This window comes from Hypanus sabinus, chromosome 3, assembly GCF_030144855.1.
Source record: "Hypanus sabinus isolate sHypSab1 chromosome 3, sHypSab1.hap1, whole genome shotgun sequence".
In the NCBI taxonomy this organism is placed as follows: Eukaryota; Metazoa; Chordata; class Chondrichthyes; order Myliobatiformes; family Dasyatidae; genus Hypanus; species Hypanus sabinus.
The window spans coordinates 135,553,850-135,578,453 of record NC_082708.1 but is presented as its reverse complement, the minus strand read 5'-3'; the positions used below and the strand labels follow the sequence as shown (position 1 = coordinate 135,578,453).

General features: G+C 40.8%; 1 long non-coding RNA gene across 2 annotated transcripts in view; it reads right to left on the bottom strand.

Annotated features, from left to right (window-relative positions):
- Positions 1 to 8,374: 8,374 nt before the first annotated feature.
- LOC132391690 (uncharacterized) overlaps positions 8,375 to 24,604 on the bottom strand; it is a 34,119-nt gene continuing 17,889 nt past the window's right edge. For both annotated transcript variants that reach the window (XR_009511312.1, XR_009511313.1), the window contains exons 2-3: positions 12,557 to 12,723; positions 8,375 to 11,927 (exon numbers count right to left, since the gene is read on the bottom strand). This is a non-coding gene — a long non-coding RNA (uncharacterized LOC132391690). The remainder of the gene's footprint in view (positions 11,928 to 12,556; positions 12,724 to 24,604) is intronic.

Below are 24,604 nucleotides of genomic sequence, written 5' to 3'. Positions count from 1 at the left end.
CCCTTCATCTTTCTTTTTGGCAAAGAAGAATCCTACACCAGCTGTGGATTTGTATGTATGAATGAAGCATGGTAGCTGTAGTGCTTTAGTGATGTAGACATTCATGGCTTGGGTCTCAGGAGGAAAGAGGGAGAATAGAGGACCTCAGGGAGGAGTGGTGCCTGGGAGGAGCTTGATCATGTAATCTGGGTCTGTGAGGTGACAGAGTGCTGGGTTTCCTTTTACTGAAGGTAATGGCTAAGTCATGATATTCCTGTGTGAGTTTTGTGAGGCTGAGGGTTTCCTCTGACTCCTCTATTTACCGGGTAAAGTCAGCTGAGGATGCAGACAGGTGGACAGTCAGTGGGTTCCGTCTTAGCAGTGCACTGGATAACCAAGTGATTGGAGGGCTCTCGGTAACCCAAGATGTGAGGAGTGTTGGGTGAAGCTATATAACAGAATTGAGTGGACTCGCGGTGCTCTCCTGTGCTCATGGGCACAGGCCCTGTGCACGTTCTGACCACCTCAAACCTCAATGGATGTCCATCAATGGCCGTGATGCAGAAGGAGTGAGAGATCAGCTCATTAGGGAGTTCATGCTGCACACACAGAGTCCAATTAGAGACAAAAGCAATCCTGCAGATGCTGGAAAGCCAGAACACATAAAATGCTGGCGGAACTCAGCAGGCCCGGCAGCATCTATGGAAAAGAGTAAGCAGCTGATGTTTTGGGCCAAGACCCTTATCAGAACTGGAGAGAAAAAAAGATGAGAAGTCAGAGTAAGAAAGTGGGGAGAGGGGAGGAACAAATACAAGTTAGTAGGTGATAGCTGAATCTGGAAGAGGGCAAGAGGTAAAGTAAACCGCTGGGAACTTGATTGGTGAAAGAGATAAAGGGCTGGAAAAGGGAGAATCTAATAGGAGAGGCAGAATTCCATGGAAGAAAGGGAAGGGGGGGAGACCAGAGGGAGGTGATAGGCAGGTGAGGAGGAAAGGAGAGAGAGGGTAATGGGAAATGGTGAGGAGGGGCATTACCAGCAGTTTGAGAAATCTATGTTCCTGCCATCAGGTTGGAAGCTATCCAGACAAAGACAGAGTTCCACCCTGAAAGTTACCTGCTGCACCAGAATCTACTGTACATGTAGCTATCAATCTGTGGAGGAGGATAGGTGGTGAGTCAGGCTATGGTGCTGGAATGAGGGACCAGGAGGAGCCTATCAAATGGAAGGTTCCTCTGCTTGACCTCCTTCAGGGGACTGCATGTTTATCATGGTTTGGAGGCTCGTGTTCCACCTTGAACCAAAAAGCTACAGTATGTTGGCTGGAGTCGGGGCTTTACGGCTCTTGGTAGCGTCATCCATGCCAAACCTGTCAAAGGGTAGAGGCAAGACTAAGAGTGATCCACTGGTTGTCTACATTCAGGGGTTCAGTTCAAGGCTAACAACCCTGACTAGTAAAACAGAATTGTTATGGAATCAGTAATGAAGGATCCTGCTATTACGGAGTGCAATGGTATTCCTGAGTCTCTACGCACAACTTGCATGACTAACAGTAGTGAAAACCAAGAGGTAGCTACTGACATGATGAAAGAAGCCCTGAATACCACCAGAGATGGAGGACCTTCATTCTGCCCTAAATACATTGGTGTAATGGGCATAAGTAAGTATTCTTTCTTGACCTGGTGATGCTGTTTTCCCAAACATGGTGGGCATTTAATGCGTGGCTGATCAGCTACTCCGCAGTAACCACACAAGTTGTTTCTCCAATGACATTCATGCTCTTGGGGAGTTAATGGAGAACTCGCTAACTGCATAGGCTCTGTATGCATTGTTGATGTTGGTTCTGCAGGCTGCAAAGGTTCTGGGAATGGAATTGCAGATCTGGGTCATTCCATAAGATGCTCGTCAACACGGAGGGCCAAATTGATGAGAATTTCGAGGTCAGTGGGCAGCTCCTTGGTAGTTAGCTCATCTTTCAAGAGCTCTAAGAGGCTGTGATGGTAATGGGACAACATCTACTTCTGCACTCCAGGTGCATTCCATCGAGAGGGTCCTGAATTCTATGGTGTAATCTAGCACTGAGCGTGAGTGTTGACACAAGCAAAGTATTCAGTCCACTGCCTCTCTTCCATTTCCCAGATGATTGAAAATCCAGCAGATCTCAGGGGTGTAATCTGCATATTTATTGTAGATGGTGGTATCATTGTCCCAGTTAATGGCAACCCATGTCAGAGCTCATTCAGTCAAGAGAGAGATAATGAAGACAGTCTTGGCTCAGTCTGTAGAATACAGAGATGATTGGAGCTCGAAGTACAAGCCACTCTCGGACAGGGAGTTGCAGCATCAGGTTGGAGTTCCATTGAAATATTCTGGCACCAGAATCAGGGGCTCTGCGGGAGCAGGTTGACTGGTCTAAGGTTGTTGTAACAAGACAGAGACTTGGTTGAGAGCAGTGAGCAGATGGCCAATAATTTCCTGTTGCTGCTGGATTGCTGACTCGTGTCAATAGATGACTTCCTTTAGTCGCACTCTGCTAGGTTAATCACAGGTTCAACAATCCCACCAGGAAATGTAGAAGAAGTTTGACCAAAATGCAGATCAGCAAAGATGATTTAGTAGTGAGTGATAACTTTAATAATAAACAGCAAAATAACAAGTCACAAGGGGACACAAAACAAGAGAGAACAGGTACTTAACACTAGAAAGCAACAAGGTAACTGAAGGCTTACAGCAACTGTTCAGGCTGGCTGGTTCATATGAATGAACAAGAACTGCGGATGAAAGCTGAGTATAAATAGGCTACAGGTGATGAGTTGGAAACAAGTGGCAGCTGACTCCTGTTAGCTGGCTGTAGACTGAGAGGATCCTGCATACACAGGCCTTACAATACCAAGCATTAATATTTTCCTGGTGTTGCTGGCATTTCTGTACCTTGCTGAACCGCATTTCTTTTAATCTATTCAATAGAGACCATCTAGACTAAGCATAGGATCCTATATCTCTTCCAGTCTCAACGAGCAATACAATTACCTCTTTTTCTATTTACACAACCATTTCATTGCCATTCTCCCTGCACGCACGCTATTCCTGTTTCCTTCACTTTATACTGTATTTTTATCTGTGATACACTCTATTCTGATTCCTACCTTTCTTGTCTCTCATTAATTCTATTTTTCTAACTATTTTGAAGAACTTGCTTACCCATATCCCTTTAATTGTGTGCTGTTTCACTCTCTTCTTTTTGTCCTTCTGTTGAGCCAGGCTTAAAATCTTTTGATTTACTCCAGAGCCACCCTCTTTGTCTTCTGTTGTGCTTTTGGTGTGCTTCCAATATAATGAGATAAACCAGTACTCCCATACATTTTTGTGCTAATTTTGCTTGGCATACCTGTTAGTCATTAACCTCATCAAACACTTTTCCCATTCTGATGTTACTTGGGGGTGGAGGGAGTATAATTGCTGTCTAAGAATTCTTTGTATCCATCACTTTACTTTGGTTGATTATCAATAACTCGATTTGATTAGGTGTATGAAGGCTAAAAATAGAAGTATTGAATGACAGGAGGACTCCACAGGCCTAATTATGCTACTTCTGCCCTGCGTTCACAGTATTTTCTCAATGATCTATACTCTCTCTCTTTAATTTCTGAGTAATTCTATCATTCAAAGTTCTTAACAGTTATCCAGTTCTTCTTTCTCTCAATTAATGACCATTCATCCTCCTCGAGCCTCTACCTTTTGTATAATCTGTCCTTGATCTACTGAAGCCCGTTCCATACCGCCCCCATCTTTCCATCATTCCTTTATCACCATACAACAAATGTCATGATCTCATTACCTTGATCACTAATAGGGCTCTCTTTATTACAACTTCACTTTTATATCACTTGCAACAAGACTACGGCTGAAATCAAACAATAGTTGCTTTTTGTTTCTTCAGCCACCTTTGAAACTCAGGTAACTGGCGAACTATCTACTTTCTTCCACTACGATTATTTACCCTGGTGTGACCAATATATTAGTTCCTTTAAATTCCTTTAGACATTCATTGCAGCAGTTGTCAGCTCCTTATTGATTGCTCTTAGGCTGTAATGTCCACTTAACTCTCCACAGACTGTCATTAACTACATTATCAACAGATAGGTCAAATTCCACATGAGGCAGTTAGAAACATTGGAATCTTGTTTAGCCATGAGATGAACTCATCTCTCTCTGTCTTGAGCTACTATGTTCATTTCAATGACATTGCAAGTTTATTCCAATATTCTGCATAAAGGTCACCTTGACAAAAATATTGCTGACTTTTTCCTGTACTGTCCTTCTGACCAGTGCTGGCTATTTGTCCACTAGTGTGTTCAGTTTCAAAACGTTCTGCTCATGTTTATTCTTTTCATGGCATTAAGACCATGAAACCGTCTTTAGCCATGCATCCTCTCCTTCTTCAAAACCCTATTGCTCAAACAATGTGTCTCTGCCTCCTCTCCCAGCTCCAAGGGTCAATGATTATTTGTGAAGATTCTGCACTCTGGAATTAGCTGAAACATCCCCTTTATCTCTTCATCTCCGTATTCTTCCTTAGGATCAGAATCTGGAATTAGAATCACACTGTATTATCATTGATGTATATTACATAAACTTTGTTGTTTTGTGGCAGTAGTACAGTGCAAAGATATAAAATTATTACAAGCTACAAAATAAATAAATAATGCAAGAAAATGGAATAAGACAGCATTCATGGGTTCAAGGATTGTTCCAAAATCTGATGACAGAGGTGAAAAAGCTTTCCTGGATCACTGAGATTAGTACTTAATCAATGCTTAAATCACTATTCTTTGTATTGACATCCAATTTCATTTGAGGACACATCCGTGGAACACTGTGGTACATTTTCGTACTGGAGCTATAAAATGCAAGTTTCTACCCTTGCTGTCTCTTGTGGTTTCCTTGATGCATTGGTTACAAACAAAAACAGTGATGTAATTCACTGACCAAATCTGAGTCTAAACCACTGGGCTTTTCATAATCTCAGGTAAATTGATTGAAGGCTTTGTTTAAAATAATTTTCCTATTTTTATGTGTTCTTTTCAGTTCTAAAGTGAAGGAAGCAGCAACATTACAAGCATCGGGATTTTTCCATCTCTACCTTCAAAATCAGAACACATAATTTTATATAACCAGTCAAGGATGGTCATCCAAACAAGACATCTGAAAACAAATAATTAATTTCAGGTTGGGATTAGCTCAAATTTAACTTCCAAACAATCGATTCCTATTTTATTTGGTGTCTTTTCAAAGTAGGTAGAAGTGATCTCTGTTTGAAAATACTGGCGCAGAACTCGTTAACCAAAAGGAGTTCATCAGAGATGCTGCATGTAATCATAACTGCAGTGGGCACTGGCATCTACGTTTGGCACTCTTTGTTATTGAAAGGTTGCTCATGTCGTTTCTTAAATCCATAACTCAAAATTTTCTAGATCAAGTGCAGTTTCCCTATAAAGATGATGGATTGGACGTCAGTCTGGACTTCATTATGCAGCACCTTGACTCCCCCGGTACATGTCAGGATAGTCCTTCACTTTCAGTTCAGCATTCAATACCATCATTTCTGAGCTTTTGCAAGAGAAATTCTTCAAACTTAATGTACCAGGTTCCACCGGCAGGTGGATCACAGACCTTCTTTCTGACAGGAGGCAGTATGTGAGACTAGGCAAGCCCACCTCCACATCCCACTCAGTCAACACTCTTGTGCCTTAGCAGTGTTCTCTCCCTTGTCCTATTTTTTTCTGCACACTGAAGACTGTGCCTCCAGCAATCTATCAGATTAATTGATAAAGTTTGCAGACAACATCACTATTATAGGATTAATCTCTAGAGGCAACAAATCTAAGTACTACCGGACATAAACAAGCTGGTGGCTTGGTACAATCACAACAATTTGGAGCTGAATGCCCTCAAGACCATGGAGATGCATATCAACTTCAGGAGAAATGTGTTTCCTCTCCACCCACTCATCATCAACAAATCTACAGTCAGCACCATTTCAATATGGAGCTCCCAGGACTGGACACCATCTATTCCAGCAGACTCAGGAGGAAAGCAGTCAGCATAACCAGAGACACCACACACCCCGGCCATTCCCTGTTTGACCCTGTTTGAGCCGTCCAGCAAAAGGCTCAGGACACTAAAAGCCAGAACAAATAGACAGAGGAACAGCTTCTACCCCAGAGCTGTGGCCTCCATCACACCACTCCCACAGAACAATGACTGAAACTGTGAGCACACATAAGGATTCAAATACTTGCACTAACAGCACCTTGTGTATTACTATGATATTCTGGAACTGCTGCAACTTATTTTCCGCTACTTCTCTACTTAATACTTTTTTAAAATTACTGTCTTGTTTTTATCTACCGCTTAATTTAATTGCCTAAGAGGAAGCTAAACAGAGTTTTATTGTACCTATGTATAATGACAATAAAGATCTTTCAAATCAATATTCAGATTCCTGTGCATGATTATTTTGCAAAATATCATGTGGAAAATTTTATCTCCTCTGTTAACAAAAAGGCCCGACAGAGGATGAACTTCTTGCAGCAGCTGGTAAAATTCCAACTTTTCCAGAACATACTGGTACTATACTACATTGTCATTATTGAAAGCATCCCCGCCTCAGCCATTACTAACTGGTTTAGTACAGCATCCCCTCACAATATACAAAAATCTACAGTGAACTTCAGAACAGCAGAAAAAGTTCATTGGCTGCAGTCTACCATCACTGCAGGACTTGTATGTCTCCCGGGCAAAGAAGCGGGCATGAAAAAACATTGCAGACCATACAATGCAGGAAATTGCCTTTTCCAAAAACTCCCTTCTGGAATGAGTAATAGGGCTATAAACACACAAAAAAATCATGCCATCTTAAAAGCATCTTCCCCCAAACAGTTAATCTCATCAACTGCCTCCATCTATTACTTCAGTCACTGTACTGCACTGTAAACATTTTAAACCACTTGAAAAATACATGCTAGTATTTATGTATTTATGCACATTTCATTGCACCTGTGTGTCACCTACTTTATATTTACATAATTCTTTATTCTTTATAAGTGTAGAATTTTGTTGTCTTTGATGTGTGCCATGCCAACACATCACAGCAAATTTCTAATACATGTAAATATACATTATATGGCCAATAAAGTTGATCCTTGATCTTTAACTGAAGTCCAATGACTGATGCTTGGAAATCATGCATGCACAAGTCTTTGGAATTAAGTAGTTTTGCTGCCTTCTCTCCATTATCAAATAGTCATGTTTATACTTTAGTGGCAAAGATCCATAAGACGATCGCCACCCACTGTGCAGAAACAAATACAGAAAGAAGTAAAAAAAAGAGATGGAAAAATCGAGGCCTGTTGGTTCTGGTGACTGGCAGACAAGTACGACAGCTATTTCAGGCAATTGAATGCCAAGCCATCAGACAGCTTTTTCTTTCATTACATTAATACAAAATATAATTGTAACTGTGTTGCTACTACACTGATAGTCCACAAAGTAAATAGAAAACTCTGACCTTCAAATCTCTCCTCTATGGTGGAGGCAAGTGCAATTTTTGCTACGTGGTAATTAGTCTGCAGGCCATTGGGACTACTGAACGTGATGGAGAGTTTTCTGAAACAAGAGGCACAACGCTGCAGACCACTTAAACTCTAGCACAGCTGTAAAGGGCTGAATTACACTCGTACCCTCAGACCCAGGAGCATTGGGGATGTGCTGACACCAATCTATATGTGCGTGTTATTTTTTGAAACAGCATCATTCTACCTTAACCTTGTTTTTTTTTCCCTTCCCTCTCCTGACAGCATTGCCATAGCAACATTCTGAGAGCTACGAGGAGCTGCCAAGCTGGACATTGGGCAGGTGTATCCATTAGTGCTAAAAATGATGAAGACTGCAGCTCCCTCCTACTCGAAACTCCTCGAGGAATTCCTTCCTTTTCCCCAAAGTAAAGACGAGGAAAACTTGATCCGAGTGTTAATTAAACCTTTCAGTTGTAGTGACTTTAACTTAATCATCATGATTACCATTGTGGTGAGAGATGTACGTAGCAGACGTGGTGCCTCTTGTTGTTTTTCTGCAGCAGTGACATGTCAGCACTGTGCTATATAAGATGGATTCAATTTTATTCACCCCATGAAGAAAAAGTGAATTCATCTCCCCTCACTGACCTTGGGAATATTGAATTTCAGTTGAAAATTCTGTATAGTTGAGCCTTAATGCTGTACAGTAAATGGATTCCACATGGTGGAAACACAAATGCCTCAGCTTATGCTTCTTATTCCATATATAAAGAAGCAGCAGCTTTTTCTTCACACTCATCCTACTGCTGCCTAAAAGAGAGAGCAAAATTTACCTCGCTGGCATGTGCAAAACAAGCTAAACTGAACCTCACCAATAAAATTTTACATTGAAATCAACAGAACAGAAAACATGGTGGTGTACGAAATGAGCTCCAATTTACTGTCACTCATCCTGTATAACTTTTCATGACAAACTGCTTTCACCCAACCTCTCTGCATACCTACTCAAACACATATAGGGATTTCTTTGTATTGGAGTTGGGAATGTTAAGTTATGTAAAAACACTGATCTCGTCATCTGTTTATTTTAATATTAGAAATGTAATATTCATGTGTCTGGCCACCATATTTTTTTACATGTGAGGAAGTCACTGGATGAGGCATTTGAAAACTTTCATGGAAGTGGTGGAATGCAGTAATCTGAGCCAGTTTTGTGAGTGATCAGATTTCCTATGCACACAATGTGCACAATGTGTTCATGAATATAGTAAATCCCAGGCCTTCTTCATTAAAATGAGCAGAAACATATGCCATATGCATGGGGTACCGGGATATATTTTGCCAGCCTGCACGGCAATGACTTTTTTAATATGCTTAAACTATTGTACATTGCATAAGGTCCTTAGTTAACATAGGATCCTTACATTACATAGCTGAATTTCTAATGAATTCTATAAAAAACATATAAGACATTCTGAATCCTCTAATCAAGCACTATGAAAATCTTCTGATTTCATTCTCCAGATCCTTTTTTAAGTTGGAACACTAAATGCAGCAGCATTAAATTGTCATTCAATCCAAATAAATACTTGTACCTCCCCAAAACTCAATGTACATAAAAGACTGTGGCATCACATGATGGGAAAATTGTCAATGTAAACTTTTGATTAAATGTAACATAATCCAGATCCCTGTTCAAGTGTTAGTTTGGAATTGTTTGCTGGAAGTGTTAATTCTTCGCTGGCGCTATATTATTTAAGAGTTAATTAATATTTGACTCAAACAAGTGATTGTTTGTTTTCCCTGTGTTTACTCTGGACAGGAGTTTGTTTGTGTATCAGTCTGAGATCATCTGGGATAATTATCAAATAAATCAATCAAAAAACACAATAAATGGTTACAGGGAAGGAAAGAACATTACGATATCAAGGTAATATAAAAAGGAGTGTTTGTTTAAGTTTAATGTTGGCATAACAGTTTTCTCATTTAATGGTTGGATTTCATATTAACCATTTGAGTTCAATACACAAGTTAGTGCTCAAAATGTCACTTACAAAGAGGGATTGGAAATTTTATTTTCTGAGTCACCTACTCTGTCATTTTATAATTACTTAACTTCTTAAATATAGTTACTTATTTTGCCTTTGTCTTGATGTGGTAGCATTTATTATCCAAACTATTAAAATTGTCTTCATCAGCAAATCAAACTCCAGAAAATCTGCTAAATATAGTAACACCATTTTCATCTGGATTTGTTGCTGGCAAGAGTTAACAATCTTGTTAGGAAAATTTAGACGTGCCTTTGTTTTGCATTAGCCAAAGCTTGGAAGAAGTCATAGATTTTTAGGATTTACAATCAAACAAAATTCTTGCTTAAACAAATGGAAAGCCTGTGCATAGATTAAGAAAAGAGCACTGAAGATAACTAGGCTGTTGACATTCTTTGATTTGTTACTGCTTCTGTTGAAATCCTTGGTTCAGATATCTGTCTCCCACAATCTGCTTTGTTTTGGAATTTTTCTCTGTAAGTGCTTCTTGCTCTGTTCCCATGGTTTTGTGGAGTGTAATTTTCATGGATAAAATTACTCGCCTGCTTTAAGCAGGCACTGATGGCAGAAAAGAGTGAGGAATTTCTTAAACAAGAATGCAATCGAAAGGTAATTATATAGATAAAAATTGAATTTCTGGGTTTAGTTACACTTAATTAGTATGGCTTTTATTCTTTGGGTCACAAAAATGTTCTGCTGATTAGAAAGGAATACATTCAGTTGTGTGTACTGGAATGTTTGATGCAGATCAAGGTACTTTTCCTTGGGCAGTAATGTGCTAATCATTAGCCATTGAGTTACTAAAGAACTACCAGATAGATGCGTTGTGTGGGAGATAGGAACACACTGGAGTTCAAATGCAGAGCTACGTGTATTTGAATGAGGTTACTGACATTAATTTAAAGGGGAAGTTTAGGTAATAATTTTGACTAGTTACTTTATTTCAATGTATTATTTTTGGTTTGAAATAATTAATATCAGTTTTATGTTTTTAAGTAAATATAGCAGCTTTTAAGCTTTAATCTGCATTCAAATGATACCGTCAGATAAATTTAGAAACTATGAAAAAGCCATCTGACAAATCAGAAGACTACAAGTATGATCCATGCTTGGGAGCATACTTTCAGCCATCTGTGACCCTGATTCAAGATAGTTTATTGTCATATTACATTACACGAGTGTTGGCGCATGGTCAAGTGGCTAAGGTGTTGGTCTGGTGATCTGAAGGTCGCTAGTTTGAGCCTCAGCTGAGGCAGCATGTGTGTCCTTGAGGAAGGCATTTAACCACACATTGCTCTGTGATGATACTGGTGCCAAGCTGCATCGGCCTAGCGCCCTTCCCTTGGACAGCATCGGTGGCGTGGAGAGGGGAGACTTGCAGCATGGGTAACTGCTGGTCTTCCATACAACCTTGCCCAGGCCTCAGTCAACATTGAAGTCGATGGACAGCCGAAGAAGAGAAGACACAAATGTAAAGGAGAACAAAATGATTATTACTCTGGATCTGATGCAGCATTAAAAAAACACAGTAGCCATACAGAACAGAAATTAAAAAACAGTACAATAAATATAAATATAAAAGTAGTTCTATTAAGCACAATATGGAAGTAACTGTTATATACATAGACTGATTGTACGTATAGAAAGTGATGCTCGGTAATATGTATGTAGTGGTGGTGGGGTTTGGTGCGGTGGGTAACAGGGTAGAGGTGTTGATCAGCCTTGGGGAAATAACTCTTTTTGAGTCTAGTGGTCCTGGTATGGATGTTGCATAGCCTTTTTCCTTATGGGACTGGGACAAACAGCCCATGAGCAGGGTGGGTGGGATCCTTCACGATATTGCTGGCCTTTATCTGGCACCTTTCGGTATAAATATCCTTGATCGTTGGTAGGCTGGTGCTGGTGATGGTGATGCATTGGGCAATTTTCACTACTCATTACGGAGTCTTCCAATGCACTGCAGTGCAATTTCCATAACATACAGTGATACAGCGGTTTAGGGTGCTCACCACTGTGCATTTGTAGAAGGTTGTGAGTATTGCTCTCTTCAGCTTCCTCAGAAAGTAGGGGTGCCAGTGAGCTTTCTTGCCTGCGCAGGATGTGTTCTGGAAATCGTGTGAGATGTGCACTCCCAGGAGTCTGAAACTGCTCACTGTTTCTACTGCTGTGCTACCGCTGTGAAGATGGGTATGACTGCTGCTGGTTTTCCTGAATTTGATAACCACCTCCTTTGTCTTATTGACACTGAGGAAGAGGTTATTTGCCTGGCATCAGACCTTGAGCTCTTTCACTTCCTCTCAGTAGGACATCTCATCGTTGTATCATCTTTATGTGTGAGAGAGAAAAACAGAGGAGAGAGAAATAATTTAGTTAAGAGAGAAATAAAGAATCAGAAAAATAAATGTAAAAATGTAGAACATTCACATTTGATATTATTAAAATAATTCATAATACATTATCAAGTGCAGTGATGACATCAAAGAGCTTAATTTATTCCTTTTTTTGCATTAAAGTGCTTAACTAGTTCCTTTTCACATTATGCAAACTTTAACAAATTATTTGAAGTATTCTTACACTCTTTATTGTGATACATAACTTTCCTCAGTGAACTTAAAGAGCAATTAATGTACGAATCAATTAACTTTTTGTAAATAATTGGAAAACTAAGGTAGGATGTAACAGTAGAGTGGAATAAATAAACAAATAAATAAATAAATATCTAAGTTCTGATTATTTGCAACTCAACATGAGTCTTTTTCTCTTGTGTCATCAGCAATACTTAATTTTTCTGTATTAACATTTGAACATTCAAATTTAGTTTCAGACAGTTTACACAAATAAAATTCCAAGAATTGGGATTTTACAAGGGCTGCCTGAAATAGCACATTCATGATATCATATGCTAATATTAAAATGTAGAAAATCACCTCTTCTTCACAAAATTTTCCTCTTACCTTGTTTTCCTTCATAAAAGTAGCAGTTCAGCAAAAGCAATGACTAATCAAGAGATGACAATGTCCTTTAATTGAGACACTTATTTTCAAGTGTTTTGGTTGGTGTAGGCAGACTTTTAATTTTCTTCGAGTAAAAGTATCTTTGGATGTATTTTCTTCAGTCTTTGCTTAAATAAAATAAAACATTAATGAAATAAAGCAACTATCAAATAAGGCAAATTTTCCTCTCAGAAGATATGTCTGTGATAAATTAAAAGTATTGTTTGAAATCAACTAGTAAAAGAAACTTGGAAATGTAGGAAAACATCAGCAGAGATAAGCCATTTTCCCTTAAAGTCTACTCTGCAAGTCAACACAATCATATCAGATTCTCTATCTTAATACCATGTCTGCACCTCTGAACACCTTTTATGCCTAGAAATCCATTCCATCCTTCTTAAGTATATTCAATGGTTTGGTTCTACAGCTTTCTCTGGTAGAGAATTCCAAAGGTTCACCACTGCCCCCTTCCGCCCCATCACCCACCTCAAATGAAGATATTTATCCTGGATTCAGCCTGAAATAAATTATCCTGTTTTCTGAGACTATAATTTTTGTTTCTAGAACTCTCCTCCATGACCACCCCCCACCCCAGCTTCGGAAATAGCCTTGTTACATCCAGCTTGGTAAATCCTGTTAAACATTTGTGCATTTTAATGTGATCTCCTCATTTAGTCTTCTAATCTCCAGTAGGCTCAAATCTCTGCTTGTATGATGTTCCCACCATCTCAGGAGTCAGTCTTAGTTGCATTCATTCTATGACAAATATCTCCTTTCTTAGGTAGGAGACTAAAACTGCCCATAATATATCGTGTTTATTCTCTCCAGGTCCTCTATTATAATAATACAGTCCAACTACCTTCTGCTATTAAGATCTATCTTACTTTATGTGTCACACAGAATGTGTTAATTACAAAATATATATATTGTATAGTTGCAGAGGGATTGAAAAAAAAGATTGATGCCCCCCATATGCACTGTGATCGATCTGCAAGACATACTTGATCAAAATTTTCAATAAGCATGAAACAAGCTAATTGCCATATTTTCTCTGAAAATGATTTTGAACTTTGAATTACTCAAGCATTGCTTCAAAATGAATCACTAACACAATAGAACTATAGCCCATGATGCTTAAAATTCATCAGCAGATGACAAAAATAATATATTTGTTACTCGCAAATGCACACATGTAAGATGACAACATTTAAAATGGCAATACTCTTGAAAGAGAATTTACATGCTGTATACAGTATACATGAAAAATCAGAGATGCTGCTGGAAATGCTTGACTGAAGACTTGTTCTGTTCTGCAGTCTTGTTGAAAGATTAAAGAGAAATAAATATGAATAATGAAAACACTGTGCTCTATTAGTCTCAAATTAGCCTTTAGTTGCTCGAATCTATTTGTTAAAGCATACAAAAACATGGAGGATTTTCCAGCAGTCTATAATTTCTCAATGCATTTTGGCTCACTCAGAACCAAGCAGCTTCATTTCAAGAGATAGTTGCCTCCAAATGAATCTGCTATTATGCCACATGAAATCCTAAAAAGAAAGCAATTGAGGTCTCACATGAGCACGTAAATAGTGTTCTTCATTGAACTGAAACTACGTAGGCCATCTTATCACAGTATACATCTCAGATACATTTCAGTCAAAAGCGCTGTTGCCAAGGTTCAGGTCAATTATTCAGTTGTAAATGTGCAATTTATTTTCTGGAAAGCACAGCACAATTATGACAGGCATGTATAAGAGGAACAACCTCCAACTTTTCTAAAACAAAGGAAGTGTTTGATTGATCAGGAAACTGCTTTAAAGCACAATCCATAGTAGCATTTACAGACAATAAAACTCCTTTTGATCATTTGCCAAATATTTTACAGTGCAAATGCAGTAAAAATGAACAGGTCTAAGTTTAGGACTGTGCCAACTGCAATTGCCAGTCAAAATAGATTTGCATTGTCAGTGTGTCAGAAGGCATTACACATATGATTCTATTGCAGCATTATTTTCTCAAAGCAATTTTTATTCTAGATTTTCTGTATCTACTGTATTTTATTTTTTTATGTGCCTGTATTTTATCAATGATCTTCTACAACAGATTTGTAACTGTATACCACATGACCGAGATTGTATGATAGACTCCCTACAGCAGTCTCAAAGCATTAGAAGTAACATCCATGCTATCTCCAAAAAATCCTCTGCTTTACAAGAAGTAAACTAAACTAACCAGCTCCTTTCGCAGGCGATAAACGTTCTGTATGCTGGCAGAGTACTGAGTCTAGGACTTCTGGGACATTATATTGCAGTTGAACAGGTAATTAGTGAGGTTGTGCTTGGTTTTGGGCTAGCTATAGAGGTTGCATGCATAAGTGAATTCTCATTGAAAGTAGCATTACGTATTAACAAGGTGATGATAAAGATATTCAACAAAGTAAATATATTATCAAATTATGTGTACATTATACATCCTGGAGATTTGTCTCCTTACAGGCAGTCACAAAGCAAGAAACTCACAAGTACCCATAACAAAGACTGACAAACACCAACGTGCAGAGAAAGAGAAAAGAAAATTGTGGCAAACAATAAAAGTAAGCAATAAGCATTTAGAACAGAAGTGAGCATGCTGGTATTCATCGGCTAGAGAACTAAGTCTAGGAGTTGGGACGTTCTGTTGCAGTTGCATAGGTGATCAGTGAAGTACTGTGTACGAGTTTTGGTCTCCCTGCTAGGGGAAATACATGGTTAAACTGGAAATGGTGCAGAAAAAATTTATGAGGACAGCACAAGAGGACCTGAGCGGTTGTTTAGTATCTTAATTCCTCGGAATGTAGGAAAATGAGGGGTAACCTTACAGAATTGTTTAAAAATATGAGAGGCATAGATATGACGGATATTAATGGTCCAGAACTAGGAGACGTATGTTTAAGATGAGAAGGGAAAGATGTAAAAGGGACTTAAGGGGCAACTTTTTCACACAGAGTAAGGTGAGTATATGGAATAACCAGCTACTGGAAGTAGTTGAGGCTGGTACAACAGTATCAATTAAGGGATGCTTGGATAGGTACATGGAGGAGAGGGTATATAGGTACATAGAAAGATATGCAGGAACTTGGGACTAGCAGTGGTTGGCATGGATTGATTAGGCTGAAGGGTCTGTATACATGCTATATTGATCTATGTTTCTATGATGCTGGCTGTCTGCTCAACTGTTATGTATATCCTTTTCCACAGGTGAAAGAATGTTCAGTTCCCACACTGGCCTCAGAATGCCAGAGTGGAAGAAATTATTCCTTCTCCTGAGGGATTACAAAACAACAGAACACATGAGTAATTGTTTTCTTCTGAATCATAACATGTCTGTTGGAGGTTTTAATATATATTTATGTATAAATAACTAGCAATAAATAATGAGCATGAAATATCAATATTACATCCAACAATATAACAGATTCCTTAAATGAGTGTAGCTATCCCCTTTAATTCAAGAGCCTGATATTTTAGGGGTAGTAACTGTTCTTGAACCTGGTGGTGCAGGTCCTGAGGCACCTGTACCTTCTACATGATGCCAGCAATGAGAAAAGAGCGTGGCCTGGGTGGTGAGGATCTTTGATGACTGATGCTGTTTTCCTATAGCAACATTTCATGCAGATGTGCTCAGTGGTTGGGAGGGTTTGATGTACTGGGCTGAATCCACAACCTTTTGTAGAATTTTCCGCTCAAATAATATGAAATATTGAACTTATAGCTGGAAGGATTTATCACAAATCAACATTTGATTGAAGTTTAAGAGCAATAATTTAGAATATTGAGACAGAAGTCAGAAATGAAACTTTAAGATCAAAAACAACAAAGGTAACATTCAAAATAAGAGAATATTGTATTTCAGAGGCATTTATTAACACAACAAGTGGTTCCTAGCTATATTTGTTCAGATATTATTTCACACTTCCCTGTCTATGTCACAGGAAACAGCAGAGTTATTTAAAGTCAGTAAGATATAGGCTACAAATAGCAAGAGAGCTCTCTATTGAAGACCATCAGAGAACTACAACCCGCTGAAGGCCTCTGTAGAGAGAATAAGCTAGTTGTCAACACTTTTTCAGGATCTCCTTCAGTGCCTGCTATCACTGCCTTCTTTCCTTTCAGATAAAGTAAGCAGTGTCTAGGGTTATTTTTCTAAACAACAAATGTTCACTTCTCAAACCCTTGGCCTCTAAACCTTGTACATACTTAGACAATTCATGTTTCCTTTTAAATGGATTGAGTTTCCAGCAGATTTTGCTGATTATTTGGGGAATTCAGCTCTACTCCACATGTTATGAAGTCTTCAGAAATTCCTTTTGTTCCATTGATTAATGAAGCACCAGTCAAGGATCTTCAGTTGTGATGGGATGTGTTGAGTGGCTGGCCACACAAATGGAAGAACACATAATAACAATCTATCACTGTGTTGAGCAACAATTCACACTGGTAGAAACCTTGACTCTTCTAGCTCTTATAGAGCTATAGAGTTGTATAGCACAGAAAACAACACCTTTAGCCCACAATCCCCATCTGGGATTTATTTCACAAACTGTTTGCCAAAAGTGATGAAAAAAAAGACAACTTTCTCACTGCCATGACCAAGGGATTGTGTTTGCTTGGTTTGAGTCCCGCCATTGTCTGCAAGGAATTTGTACACTCTCCTTGTGACCTTGTGCATTTCCTCAAGGTGCTCGGCATTCCTCCCTCATTCTGGAGACGTGGAGTTAGTAGGTTAATTGGTTACTTGGGTGTAATTGAACAGGGGCTGTTACTGTACTGTATCTCTAATAAACAATTAAAAAAAAGGGAGGGCTCATAGCAGAAAATAATATATCCGACATGGCAAATATAATGCTTTTCAACATAGGCTTGGTGGCTTGAATACCTTTTTCACTGCTGTGGTAATGTTATGATAACAAAGCAAGAAGATAGAATGTGAAGCAATAGGACCTATCAAGTGTGATAGTGGGAAAGAGTGTATGGAACAGGAGGAAATAGCAGAGGTACTTAATGAATACTTTACTTCAGTATTCAATATGGAAAAGAATCTTGGTGATTGTAGTGATGACTTGCAGCAGACTGAAAAGCTTGAGCATGTAGATATTAAGAAAGAGGATGTGCTGGAGCTTTTGGAAAGCATCAAGTTGGATAAGTCGCCAGAACTGGATGAGATGTACCCTAGGCTACTATGGGAGGCAAGGGAGGAGATTGCTGAGTCTCTGGCAATAATCTTTGCATTATCAATGGGGACGGGAGAGGTTACGGAGGATTGGAACATTGCAGATGTTGTTCCTTTATTTAAGAAAGGGAGTAGAGATAGCCCAGGAAATTATAGTCCAGTGGGTCTTAACTCAGTTGTTGGTAAGTTGATGGAGAAGATTCTGAGAGGCAGGATTTATAAACATTTGGAGAGGTATAATATGAATAGGAACAGTCAACATGGCTTTGTCAAGGGCAGATCGTGCCTTACGAGCCTGATTGAATTTTTTGAGGATGTGACTAAACACATTGATGAAAAAAGAGCAGTAGATGTAGTGTATATGGATTTCAGTAAGGCATTTGTTAAGGTGCCCCATACAAGGCTTATTGAGAAAGTAAGGAGGCATGGGATCCAATAGGACATTGCTTTGTGGGTCCAGAACTGGCTTGCCCACAGAAGACAAAGAATGGTTGTATTCGAGTCATATTCGGCATGGAGGTCGGTCACAAGTGGTGTGCCTCAGGGATCTGTTCTGGGACCCTTACTCTTCTTGATTTTTATAAATGACTTGGATGAGGAAGTGGAGAGATAGGATAGTAAGTTTGCTGATGACACAAAGGTTGGAGGTGTTGTGGATAGTGTGGAAGGGTGTAGGAGGTTACAGAGCTACATTGATAGGACGTATGGCTGGGAGAGAAGTGGCAGATGGAATTCAACCCAGATAAGTGTGATGTGGTTCATTTTGCTAGGTCAAATATGATGGCAGAATATAGTATTAATGGTAAGACTCTTGGCAGTGTGGAAGATCAGAGGAATCTTGGGGTCCGAGTCCATAGGATGCTCAAAGCAGCTGCGCAGGTTGATTCTGTGATTAAGAAGTCATATGGTGTATTGGCCTTTATCAATCGTGGATTTGAACTTAGGAGCCAAGAGGTAATGTTGCAGCTTTATAGGACCCTGGTCAGACCCCACTTGGAGTACTGTGCTCAGTTCTGGTCGTCTCACTACAGTAAGGATGTGGAAGCCATAAAAAGGGTGCAGAAGAGATTTACAAGAATATTGCCTGGATTGGGGAGCATGCCTTATGAGAATAGGTTGAGTGAACTTGGCCTTTTCTCCTTGGAGTGATGGAGGATGAGACTGATAAAACTGATGTTAATTATTTCAAACCAAAAATAATACATTGAAATAAAGTAACTAGTCAAAATTATTACCTAAACTTCCCCTTTAAAAAGAAGACACAGGTTTAAGGTGCTGGGGAGTAGGTAAGGAGGAGATGTCAGGGGTAAGTTTTTTTACTCAGAGAGTGGTGAGTGCGTGGAGTGGGCAGCCGGCAGCGGTGGTGGAGGTGGATACGTTAGGGTCTTTTAAGAGACTTTTAGATAGGTACATGGAGCTTAGGAAAATAGAGGGTCATAGATAAACGTAATTTCTAAGGTAGGGACATGTTCGGCACAACTTTGTGGGCCGAAGGGCCTGTATTGTGCTGTAGGTTTCTGTGTTTAAAACTTCAGTTGGAAGGATTTGGAATTATTAAGAGAAAATAAGTTGACACCACATTCATTAGGGAAAGGAACAGAGGTTGTCCCTGGGTTTCTGCTCCTCTGAACTGTTCATAAACTGAACAGTTCTCAAATTGGAATTGCAGCCACCTACAGAGTCTCTATGTGGTGGCAGATGCCTGCAGCAGCAGACACATCCACACTGGCAGTCTCCCAAATGCATATTCCTATGTTTGGGCTGTGCAGAAGTCAGTGTTTGTAACCTATAAATGCTAGAACCACACAGAAGGTCACCTGCATATGGAAAGAGAAAGGCCTGGTGAACCTTTTGGAAATCACAGTTTAAAACTTCAGGTACTGGTGACATGAAATACAGCAGTTTATTGGAGAATCTGTGGTGAGAAAATAGTCAATGCTTTACTGATCTTTCATCAGTCTAAAATATGATATTCTGCAGATTAGAGTTAATGAATGACCTTTTTCTTTTCATTTAACTATTTCTGCTCAGAGCAGTGATGGACACTTTTTTTTACAACATGCAGTTCCACTTTCAGGACATGACCAGAAGTTCCTAAATAATGGCACATTTCTTTCACACAAGAAATACAGCAGATACTGGAAATGCAATGCAACATACACAATGTGGAAGAAAACAGCAGAATAGGCAGTATCCATGGAAATGAGCAAACAATCAATGTTTCTGGCCGAGATCAAGGGTTTGACCTTGGGCCCGAAATGTTGACTCTTTGTTCATTTCCATGGTTGCTGTCTGACCTGCTGAGTTCTTCCAGCATTTTGTGTGTGGAATATTTCATTTACCTGGCATGCAAGATGATTGCTGGTGACTAGTGGTCACAGGGGCCTGTGATGCGTCCAAAATTTTTAACATTATATGTGAATGATGGATTTGATGGCTTTTTTGCAAAGTTTGCAGATGATATGAAGATAAGTGGAGGGGTAAGTAGTTTTGAGGAAGTAGAGAGGCTACAGAAGGATTTAGACAGACTAGGAGAAAGGGCAAAAAAGTGGCAAATGCAATACAGTGCCATGAAGTGTAAGATAATGCACTTTGGTAGAAGAAATGAACGGATTGACTATTTTCTAAATGGAGAGAAAAAACAAAAAGCTAAGGCTCAAAGGGACTTGGGAGTCTTTGTGCAAGATTCCCTAAAGGCTAATTTTCAGGTTGAGTTAATGGTGAGGAAGGCAAATACAATGTTAGGATTCATCTCAAGAGGACTAGAATGCAAAAGCAAGGATGAAATGTTGAAACTGATAAAGTACCATTGAGGCCTCATTTTGGAGTATTGTGTGCAGTTTTGGGCTCCTTATTTTAGAAAGGATGTGCTGAAACTGGAGACCATTAAAAGGAGGTTCAGGAAAATGATTCCAAGATTGAATAGCTTGTCATATGAAGAATGTTTGATTGCTCTGGGCCTGTATTTACAAAAATTCAGAAGAATTAGGGTGACCTAATTGAAACCTATTGAATAGTGAAAGAACTTGATAGAATGGATGTGGAGAAGATGTTTCCTGTGGTGGGAGAGTCTAAGACCAGAGGACACAGCTTCAGAATAGAGGGGTATCCTTTTAGAACGGAGGTGAGGAGGAATTTTGTCAGCTAGAGAGTGGTGAATATGTAAAATTCTTTGCCATAGGCAGCTGTGGAGGCCAAGTTTTAATGTATATTTAAGGCAGAGTTTGATAGATTCTTGATTGGTCAGGGAATGAAAGGATACAAGGGGAAGGCAGGTGATTGGGGCTGAGAGGAAAATTGGATCAGACATGATGAAATGGCAGTGCAGACTCAATTTGCCAAATGGCCTAATTCTGCTTCTATGTCTTATGGTCTTATGGAGTGGGTCCAACTGGGCATGGGCAGAGATGTCATCCATTGAACACAGCCCCTTTGATGTTGCTTTTGCAAGTGCCTACCCCAACATCAAATATATATTGGCATTGAGCAGCCTGCAAAAGAGTCTAAGCAATCATCACTTCTCTGTGTTGTTATGTTACTCCTTCTCCCTTAGAGATCTCATGCATTGGTCCTGGTAAATAGAATATCAAAGTTTGAGAGTTATTCAGTGAGTCATGCCAGGGGTTGCCACAAAACACATTTGGCCTATTGCCATAGCTTCTGCTTCACTGGCTGAGAAAAATTTTGAGTAAGACTTTCAACACTTGGCTGATTTCCACACTAAAGAACAACTGGCAGCTGAAGTCAAGGAGTCACAGACTGTACATGCTTGGAAACTTCTGAATGTACAATCGGTGCCTCCTTGGCCTGTGGGCCACAGGTTCTCTGCAACTCCAACCAGAAAACAAGTAGTTATATATTTAGACATTGAGTACTTATAAATATCAAGTCCCCTTGGATATTTCTAGAGACAGAGTACGAGACTCATCTATCATATATTTATTGTTTTTCCTTTAATGTACAAGTACCTTTAATGTTGAAAGTATGAAACAAATAAAATCAGTAAATGCTAGAAATGCACAGCAGGCAAAATTGAATCTGAAGTGACAATTATGAACATGAGATTCTGCGGATGCTGGAGTTCTTCAGGAACACACACAAAATGCAGGAGGAACTGAGTAGGCCAGTTAATGTTTCAGGTGGATGAAATTTGTCTCCATCCACAGATGCTGTCTGACCTGAGAAGCATTTCAATCCTTCTGTTTTCATTTCTAATTGTGAATAAGACTTTATATTTTGTTATAAATTAAATTTCTTTCAGAGGAGAAATAACTGCTGCAGTCCTCTACAGTCAGATAGCGGTCAATTAAAAGGAAAGTCCTGTACCTGCTCGGAATATGAAATCCCCACTCTTACATCATAACTCTTCTAGCTCACCTTGTTCTTGCCCTGTTTCCCCTCCTCCTTCCACTTCCTTTGCTCCTGTGGGCCACTCTCCTCTCCTAGAAGATTCCTTATTCTCCAGCCCTTGATCTTTCCCATCCGCCTGTCTTCACCTATCACCTTCTAGCCTTCTTCCCCTCCCCCACCCTTTTATTCTGACAACTTCCACCTTCATTCTCACTCCTGAAGAAGGGTCTTGGCCTGAAATGTTGACAGTCTATTAACTTCTACAGTGCTGCCTGAACTGCTGAGTTTCTCCAGCATTCTGTGCATGCTGTTTTAGAAAATGTTCTGTTTGTCAAGCAGCGCTCATAGGGAGAGGAGCAGAGAATGTTTCAAAATGCCAAAATTTCATCTAGAATGGAAAAGAAATGAAGTAAGCTTGACCAAAGTGAAAGATCCAAAGGTGGGTGGAGAGCACGAGATGACACAAATGTTGCTGGTGTCAACATTGAGTTTAATGTATGTGTATCTGGAGCGACCATGACAACAGATGAATGAAAGCCAAAAAATCATAAGAAAAGAGAAAAAAAATACCGAATACTGGTGATGTAAGGTATAAAATTGGAATGGCTGAAGATGTGGAAATGTTGAATTAGATTACACAGTCATGATCAGAAGTCAAAAGTCGTGATCAGGTGTGCAAAATATGCAATATTACAATAAAAACCACAGATTGAGGGAGGCTTAAAAGCGAGGCTGAGGATTTCGAATAAAGTTTTTTCCTTCGACTGTAGTTACCGACTCCGTGTCGTAATTTTAGCGCTGCGTGTAGCACACCGCTACAATTGGTGACCCCAACGGTCCAAATGATTTTTGGACCAGAAATGAGCGACGCCGCCTCTGTTCATGCGGTTTCGTTGAAACTGCCGGGTTTCTGGACACAGCGACCGAACCTATGGTTCCAGCAAGCCGAAGCCCAATTCCACGTTCGCCAGATCACCTCAGAAGACACCTGCTACTACTACGTGGTGAGCTCCCTCGACCAGGACACAGCGGCCCAGGTCGCGGAGTTCGTACAGTCGCCCCCGGCAGACGGCAAGTTCACGGAATTCAAAGCCCTGCTCCTCAGGACTTTTGGACTCTCACGGCGCGAGCGGGCTGCCCGTTTACTGCACCTGGATGGCTTGAGCGACAGACCTCCATCGGCTTTAATGAATGAGATGTTGTCTCTAGCCGACGGACACACACCCTGCCTCATGTTTGAGCAGGCATTCCTGGAGCAGCTGCATGAGGACATACGCCTGCTGCTGTCCGATGCGGATTTCAGTGACCCCTGGAAGGTGGCAGCCCGGGCGGACTTGCTGTGGAACGCCAAAAAGGTGAGCGGGGCGTCCATCGCACAGATCTCCCAGCCACGCTCCCAGCAGCAAACCAGTCCAGGCCCGGCCGCAGAGCCCGCCAACCCCCGGCCCACGAACACTGGTGCTTCTACCACCAGTGGTGGGGCGCAGAAGCTCGCTGTTGTCGCCCGCCCTGCAAGTTCCTGGGAAACGCCACTGATGGCTGCCGCTGATGGCTACGGTGGCTGGCCATCGGGATAGCCTCCTGTATGTGTGGGATAGACGGTCGGGACGCCAGGTTTTGGTCGATACTGGTGCCGAGATCAGCGTTTTACCTCCGACGAGTTACGACACCCACAGCAGGGCACCAGGTCCCCCCCTGAGGGCCGTGAACGGCAGCACAGTAAGGACCTATGGTCAGGTGCAGCTACAGTTCAGCTCCAGCCAGTTCACGTGGGACTTTACACTGGCCGCCTTAGCCCAACCGCTTCTGGGTGCGGATTTTTTGTGGGCTCACAGCCTACTGGTCGACCTGCCCAGGAAGAGACTGGTACACGCCGAGACCTTTCAGACGTTCTCTCTGGGTACAGCCCAGTTGCCAGCCCCTCACCTCGGCTCCATCACGCTGTCCGACAACAACTTCACCAGGGTCCTGGCGGATTTCCCATCGGTTCTGGCACTGCAGTTCACAGCGGCCATGCCCCGACACGGCGTACAGCACCACATCCCGACCCAGGGACCCCCCCCCATGCCCGCGCTCGGTGGCTTCCCCCGGACAAGCCCCGACTGGCGAAGGAGGAGTTCCAGAGGATGGAGGAATTGGGGATCATCCGGCGGTCCGACAGCCCACGGGCCTCCCCCCTGCACATGGTGCCCAAAGCGACGGGAGGCTGGAGACCGTGCGGCGACTACCGCAGGCTGAACGAAGCTACCACACCGGACTGCTACCCTGTGCCGCACATTCAGGACTTTGCAGCAAACCTGCACGGCGCACGGATCTTCTCCAAGGTAGACCTCGTCCGAGGGTACCATCAAATCCCGATGCATCCTGATGATGTCCCCAAAACGGCTCTCATCACCCCGTTTGGCCTTTTCGAGTTCCTCCGCATACCGTTCGGCCTGAAGAATGCCGCAC